This window comes from Myotis myotis, unplaced genomic scaffold, assembly GCF_014108235.1.
Source record: "Myotis myotis isolate mMyoMyo1 unplaced genomic scaffold, mMyoMyo1.p scaffold_m19_p_45, whole genome shotgun sequence".
In the NCBI taxonomy this organism is placed as follows: domain Eukaryota; kingdom Metazoa; phylum Chordata; class Mammalia; order Chiroptera; family Vespertilionidae; genus Myotis; species Myotis myotis.
Genome location: NW_023416352.1, coordinates 668,563 through 676,090, shown reverse-complemented (window position 1 = coordinate 676,090; position 7,528 = coordinate 668,563).

Genomic DNA, 7,528 nt, shown 5'->3' with positions numbered 1-7,528 from the left:
CAGGTGCAAAGGCCCTGTGGCAGGAGAGGGCCTGGTGGGTGAGGCTCAGCAGGAGGCCCAGGGTGGATGGAATGGCAAGAGGGTGGGCGGTGAGGGCAGCGAGAGAACCAGGGCCAGGTCATGGTGGCCCCAGTCTGATGGGACAAGATAGAGAGCGGCAGGCACCCCGAAAGGCTGGGGCGGGATGTGCTCTCGGGGCACCAGGACCCCCTGCAGAACCCCGAGCAGAGGGTGGGTGTGAACTGACCTGGGTTACAACAGTCACTCTGCTGCCGAATTGAGGCAGAGGCAAAAGGAGGGGGACGTAACCCACCTTCATTCCTCCTGCAGCCCCCGGGGGCCCTGGTTAAAGCCTCTAGAACTGGACGTGCCTTAGCTGGTCCCGGCGATTCTACTCCCGGTAGCTCCCGGGTGGAAACAGAGTCACCGAAATGAGGTTCGGGGCCACTTTAACCACGATGGCCCCACGCTGGAACCGGCCCACGCGCTCGCCACGGAGAGTGTGGCCTCCAGGCCCCGAGGCGCGAGCAAAAGGAGCCGGGCGCAGAGGATCGCTCCCCGCGGATTCCACTTACAGGAAGTCCAAGGACAGGCGAAACTCAGCTGGGGGTCAGAGGTCAGGCTGGTGCTCCCCGGTTTGGAGAGGCCTGGAATGGGGAGCCGAGCTGGAGCTGGGAACTGCTCCCCGGGGCGGGGGGGTCAGCCTGTAAGAATGCACCCAGCTGTCCATGCAGGATGTGTCCACTTTTACGTGTGATGCACTTCAAAGTTTGCTTCCAGAAAATCCCCCTGAGCCCTGGCCAGTGCGGCTCAGTGGGTTGGGCATCACCTTCCTGTGCCCCAAAAGGTAGCTGTTCAGCTCCCAGTCAGGGCACATGCCTGGGTTGCAGGCTCCATCCCCGGTTGGGGATGTGCAGGAGGCAACTGATGAATGTTTCACTCCCACATCGATGTTTCTCTCTCCCTCTCCCTTCCTCTCTCATTAAAAAAAAAAAAAAAAAGCTGCCCAGCTGGTGTGGCTCAGTGGTTTGCTTGTCAACCCATGAACCAAGAGGTCACAGTTTGGTTCCCAAAAGGGCACATGCCCCCGTGGCTGGCTTGGTCCCCAGCAGGGGGCGTGCAGGAGGCAGCCAAATGCTGTTTATCTCTCATCGATGTTTCTCTCTCTCTCCCTTCCTCTCTCTCTAAAAATTAATAACATATTTAAAGAATCATCTTTTAAAAAATGCCCCTGATTTTTAGGTCAGTGCAACGATTTTGTGCGATGCTATAACGGTGGATGGACATCATTTTACATTTGTCAAAACCTGTAGAATGTACCACAACCAAAAGTGAGCCCTCAATACTAGTACTTATGCTCTCTCTCTCTCTTTTAAATATTTTTAATTGATTTCAGAGAGGAAGGGAGAGGGAGAGAGAGATAGAAACATCCTGATGAGAGAGAATCATGGATCAGCTGCCTCCTGCACCCCCCCACTGGGGATCAAGCCCGCAACCCGGGCACGTGCCCTGACTGGGAATCGAACCGTGGCCTCCTGGCTCATAGGTCGACGCCAGCCGGCTGGCTCTCTCTTCCCCTGGCGTGTACCCCACTCCCCTGTTGCTGTGGAGCTTCAGGCTAGGAAGCCTGTGGTTTCCCTCTGGGTGTTGTACCTGCCTCTGGGGGTGAACTAGACACTGGCCCCCAGGCCGAAAGCTGTGCTGATGAGAAAGTCACCCACCGCCTTTCCTTTTTGTGAATTTCAGTTCCCTCCAGTTCCTGCCTGTTTCTGTTCACTTCCTAGTGCCTTTAATTATTATTATTATTATTATTATTATTATTATTATTATTATTATTATTATTTTAGTCTTACCCAGAGTTTATAACTGTTAATCCATGGAAGGGTTGGAATCTGAATAATCCCAGTGTCCCACTCCAAGCTTTTAGTTATAACATACTGCCCCCTAGTGGTTGGAGAAGGCGAGCTGGTTTATACAGAAGCAGGGCAAATTTGTATTTTTTTTTTTTTTTAATATATTTTATTGATTTTCTACAGAGAAGAAGGTAGAGAGATAGAGAGTTAGAAACATCGATCAGCTGCCTCCCGCACATCTCCCACTGGGGATATGCCCGCAACCCAGGCACACGCCCCTGACCGGAATCGAACCTGGGACCCCCCAGTCCGCAGGCCGACGCTCTATCCACTGAGCCAAACCGGTTTTGGCAAATTTGTATTTTTTTAAAAAAATCAAAGTAATATTCACACAAGGTAACAAATTACTTTTACAGAACAACTTACGATGGCAAGCTGCCCAACACCGCATCAAGTTTTTTTAAAATATATTTTATTGATTTTTTACAGAGAAGAAGGGAGAGGGATAGAGGGTTAGAAACATCGATGAGAAACATTGATCAGCTGCCTCCTGCACACCCCCTACTGGGGATGTACCCGCAACCAAGGTACCTGCCCTTGACCGGAACCGAACCTGGGACCCTTCAGTCTGCAGGCCGACGCTCTACCCATTGAACCAAACCAGCCAGGGCTCAAGTTTTTTTTTTTAATCTTTTGCATTTTGGTTATTTTAAATTTTGGGCCATGCAGGACAACAAACTTCCAAATATACAAGATGCTAGACACCAGAAATGAACTCTTCCTTCCACCAAGTGCACAAGTAGCCAATGTTTCTTTTTTATTTACTTTTATTTTTTTTGAATTCTTATTGATTTCAGAGATGAAGGGAGAGGGGGAGAGAGAGAGATAGAAACATCAATGATGAGAGAGAATCATTGATCGGCTGCCGTTCCGGCACGCCCCCTATGGGGCACTGAGCCCGCAGCCCGGGCATGTGCCCTTCACGGGAATCGAACCCAGGACCCTTCAGTCCGCAGGCTGACGCTCTATCCACTGAGCCAAACCAGCCAGGGCAGTAGCCAGTGTTTCTTTCCAGAAAGAATTTATAGATGTAAATAAATATACCAATTTTTTTTCTTCTTTTAATAGAAATTATAGCAGATGATTGACAAGATTTTTACCTCTCTTTTCTCTCTTTTTTTTTTCTTCCTGAAAAAAGCTTCATTGTTTCCATTTGGTCCAATGCATGGGAGAGGGCTTCAGGGTGATTAAAAGAATGACAAGTAGTTTCGGGGAGAGGCTCAGGCAAAAGCCAGACCCCAGGGGATGCAGAGGGGCCCCTCAGAGGCCTCTGGGCTCACAGGCTCCTCGTCCTGCTGGAGGGGGAGCCTTTCCCGGAAACGCCTGCCCAGCGCAGCCTGGGGGCCCGCAGCCTGCGGAGGTGAGGCAGGTGTGGCCCATCTTCTTGATGAGTTTCACCTGCTCACCAGGAAGTGGTTCTGCAGGAAGTCGCAGAGCTGAGGGTCTGCGCCTGCAGGTCCAAAGGGCCTGGTTCTGGTTCCCCGGGACCACGGCGGCTTCCGCGAGGCCCTAGTTTTGCTCACCACCTGGGGAGGGTTCCGGCACGTCCTGGAAGAGCACGCGGCCCCTCGCGGGTTTGCATCTGTAAGAGATGCTATGGTGCCCTCGCTTCTTCTGGGCCAAGAAGCCGACTCTCAGAAGAGGCAGCCCCCACCCTGAGAGTCACATCCTCGCAGTGGAAATGGAGGCCCGGAGAGAGGTAGGTGCGGGAGGCCCGCAGAGGCCGGACGGCCAGCGGTGATGGGTGACCGCAGCCTCCACCCCCGTGGAATGATTCTGACGGATTTGGGGGCTCATAGCTGTTTGGCCATAGGAGTTTATTTAAGGTAAAAAACCGGTGTTGGCTGATCTTGGAGGCTGAGGCTGGCTGAGGTGGTTCCTAGAAGGTGGTGACTGGCAAAGAGATTGGGGGGTGACCGGAGGCTGGAAGAAGGGGCGTCCCTGGGTCTGTTCCTTCTAAATACTTGATGCAAGGGACAAATCTTGTTTTTCTCAATCTTTTTTTTTTAGTCAGAATCCTCCCATTTTAAGTTTACTTACTTTTTATTGAGGTAATGAAGAATATATATATATTTTATTGATTTTTTTACAGAGAGGAAGGGAGAGGGATAGAGAGTTAGAAACATCGATCAGCTGCCTCCTGCACACCCCCTACTGGGAATGTGCCCGCAACCAAGGTACATGCCTTTGACTGGAATCGAACCTGGGACCCTTCAGTCCGCAGGCCGACGCTCTATCCACTGAGCCAAACCGGTTAGGGCTGAAATATATATTTTGAAGACTATTTCAGTTTAGTCCATGAAGAATGTCTTCGCCCTGAGTGGGTGGCTTGGTTGGTTGGAGCGTTGCCCAGTGCACCAAAAGGTTGTGGGTTCGATTCCAGGTCAGGGCACATACCTAGGTCGCAGGTTTGATCCCCAGTCACCCAGGAGGCAACTGATTGATGCTCCTCTCTCTCTCCCCCTCCCTTCCTCTCTCAGAGATCATAGTGACCTAGATTACACTTTGAAGAAGAAAAAAAAAGAATGTCTTCATTTCCTTTGTCTTTTTAACAGCTGAGAACTACTTCCCTAGATAGATTTCTTTTTTTTTTTAAGATAGATTATTTACCCGAAACCGGTTTGGCTCAGTGGACAGAGCGTCGGCCTGCGGACTGAGAGGTCCCAGGTTCGATTCCGGTTAAGGGCATGTACCTGGGTTGCGGGCACATCCCCAGTGGGGAATGTGCAGGAGGCAGCTGATCGATGATTCTCTCTCATCGATGTTTCTGACTCTCTGTCTCTCTCCCTTCCTCTCTGTAAAAAATCAATAAAATATATATATAAAAAAAAAGATAGATTATTTAACCAGTTCTCTGCTAACCGGCATTTAGGCTGTTTCTGGTCTTTTAGAAAGAAACGATGCTGCATGGAAGGTGCCAGCACATGTGACAGTACAGAACAGCTCCCTCCCCTCCACCCCAGATTCTCATGCCAACCCCCAGCTTTATAGCCAATCCCTCCCCCTCCCCTGGCAAGCAAGGGTTTGCTCCCTGTCCATGCGGCTGTCCTTTTCCCAGAATAAATCTCCCCATTTAAACATCTGAACAAGCAGTTGCAGCTGTCTTACAGCGCTGCCGGGGGGGTGCTGAGACGCACCAGCAGGCATGCCCGCTTCTTGCTCTAAACTCAGACCAGTGTCTCGGGAACCTCTGCTGAGAAAAGACAAGATTTGTGTCCACTTCCTGTCTCTCTTCTCCTGTCTGCCTTGCTTCCTCTTTTTTTTTTTTTTTTTAAGATTTTAAAATTTATTTTTAGAGCGAGAAGGAGAGAGAAACATTGATGTGATGTGGTAGCGAACCCACAACCGGGCATATGTACCCTGACAGGAATGGAACCAGCAACCCTTTGGTGCGCCGGACGCTGCCCAGTCAACTGAGCCATGACGGCCAAGACTGCTTCCTTTCCCTGTTACCTTTGTACATTTAAAAATATATATATATATATATTATTGATTTCAGACAGGAAGGGAGAAGGGAGAGAGAGATAGAAACATCAATGATGAGAATCATTGGCCAGCTGCCTCCTGCACGCCCCCGACTGGGGATTGAGCCCACAACCCAGGCACGTGCCCTGATTGGGAATCCAACTGTGACCTCCTGGTTGATGGGTGGACACCCAGTCACTGAACCACACCAGCTGGGCTCTTGTTAGCGGTGAAACCTTAAAGGAAACCTGTTTCCTGGAGGAAAGACCTTGACACCTCCCTACCCGCTTCTCACAAATAGCCTGTGAACAGAAGAGGGTTTCGGCTTCTTGTGGAAATAAAGGTGCCAGGCGGAAATCCTAGAAGTTCTTTGGGTTAAGGGGGGTAGTCCGTAGCACACGGGAACTAGACTAGACACCTTGAGGATCTGAGAGAAAAAACTGGAAGGACTCAGGGGTGGTTGAGGGTCCTTGGGAAAGATGAGGATTCGGGGTGTATAGGGGAGGGGGGTCTGAGAGTGGGCTGGGTCTAAAGGTGGAGAGGTCTGTGGGGTGAAACTGGGAATACCTGGGAGAAGAAGGGTAGAAAGGATGGGGGGAAGGGCAGAGCCAAGCCTGGGGTGGGTGTCTCTGGAGGTGGCAGACCTCTGGGTGAACTTGGCTTATGCGAGGCCTTGAGCAGTGTGTTTGGGCAAGCTGTCTTCTGAGCCTCAGTGGGCTGTTCTGGGAAATGGGTGTGAGCTTCCCTATCCCAGAAGTGTGGCAAGGATTCCGGAGACTGTCGATTCACAGGGTAAGGGCTCCTTGAATGTTAGAGGCACCTGGGCCAGTTTCCAGGGACTGGGGCCCCAAGAGGGGCTATGAGGACTAATAGGGACCAAGGGAAGATTCTTTTAAAAACATTATTGATTTCAGAGAGGGAGTTAGAAACATCAGTGTCGAGAGTCACTGATTGGCTGCCTACTGCACGCCCCCTAACCAGAGATCAAGCCTGAAAACTGGGCATGTGTCCTCACCGGGAACCAAACTGTGACCCCCTGGTTCATAGCTCGATACTCAACCACTGAGCAACACTGGCCAGGAACCAAACTGTGACCCCCTGGTTCATAGTTCGATACCCAACCACTGGGCCACACTGGCCGGGAATCAAACTGTGACCCCCTGGTTCATAGTTCGATACCCAACCACTGAGCCACACTGGCCGGGAATCAAACTGTGACACCCTGGTTCATAGCGCGATACTCAACCATTGGGCCACACTGGCCGGGCAAGGGAAGATTCTAGAAGTGTCTGGGGGAGCAAACACTGGGTTTGGGGGCTTCCCAGGGTGTGAGGATGACCCCACCCACTCGCCCCCTGAAACCTTTCCCTTCAGCACCAGGGTCTTGCACCAGAGGGGGCTGGGCCGAACAGCAGCCACACGGACACTTCCTGGCCCTCGGAACGGCATCTGGGCGTTGGATGAGAAGCCCTTTACCACAAGGACAGGGCAGGCTGTGCGCTGAGCTCCCACCTTGAAAAACATGTGGGTGGGGAAAGGCCTGAAGGACCAGGTATCAGCATTCCCAGGAGGCAGGCGTGTTCTTTTTTTTTCTAGTTTTCCATGCGGCCCAGGGAGGCTTTGTGACTAAACGGTCATTACACAGAAAGCTTCAGGGCCGCCTGCTCTCCTGGTCAGGCGGGAACTCCAGGCCGGAGTACCAGGCGCCCCCACGCCCTCACTTGCTCTGCCCTCAGACCCTCGCAGTCCTTGCTGCCTCCAGGCCTTCGCTCTCCCCTCCTCCTCCTCCTCTTCCTCCTCCTCCTCACCCTCCGGGGCTCCTGCGGCATTCTCTCGGAACTTGGCTTCCTCCGGGCAGGGTGCTCCCGCCTCCTCACAGGCTTCACACTCGGCACAACTCAAAACCCCGCGGGCTACCCGGGTGCACAGGGTCCACCATGTCCTTTCCGGGAGGGGCCCTGTTTAGCCTGTGAAAGCCACGCCCTAGAGCAGCGGTTCTCAACCTGGGGGTCGCACGACCCTTTCACAGGGGTCGCCTAAGACCATCGGAAAACACAGATATAATGACATATTGTTTTTGTGATTAATCACTGTTTTAATTATGTTCAATTTGTAACAATGAAAAGACATCCTGCAGATCAGATATTTAC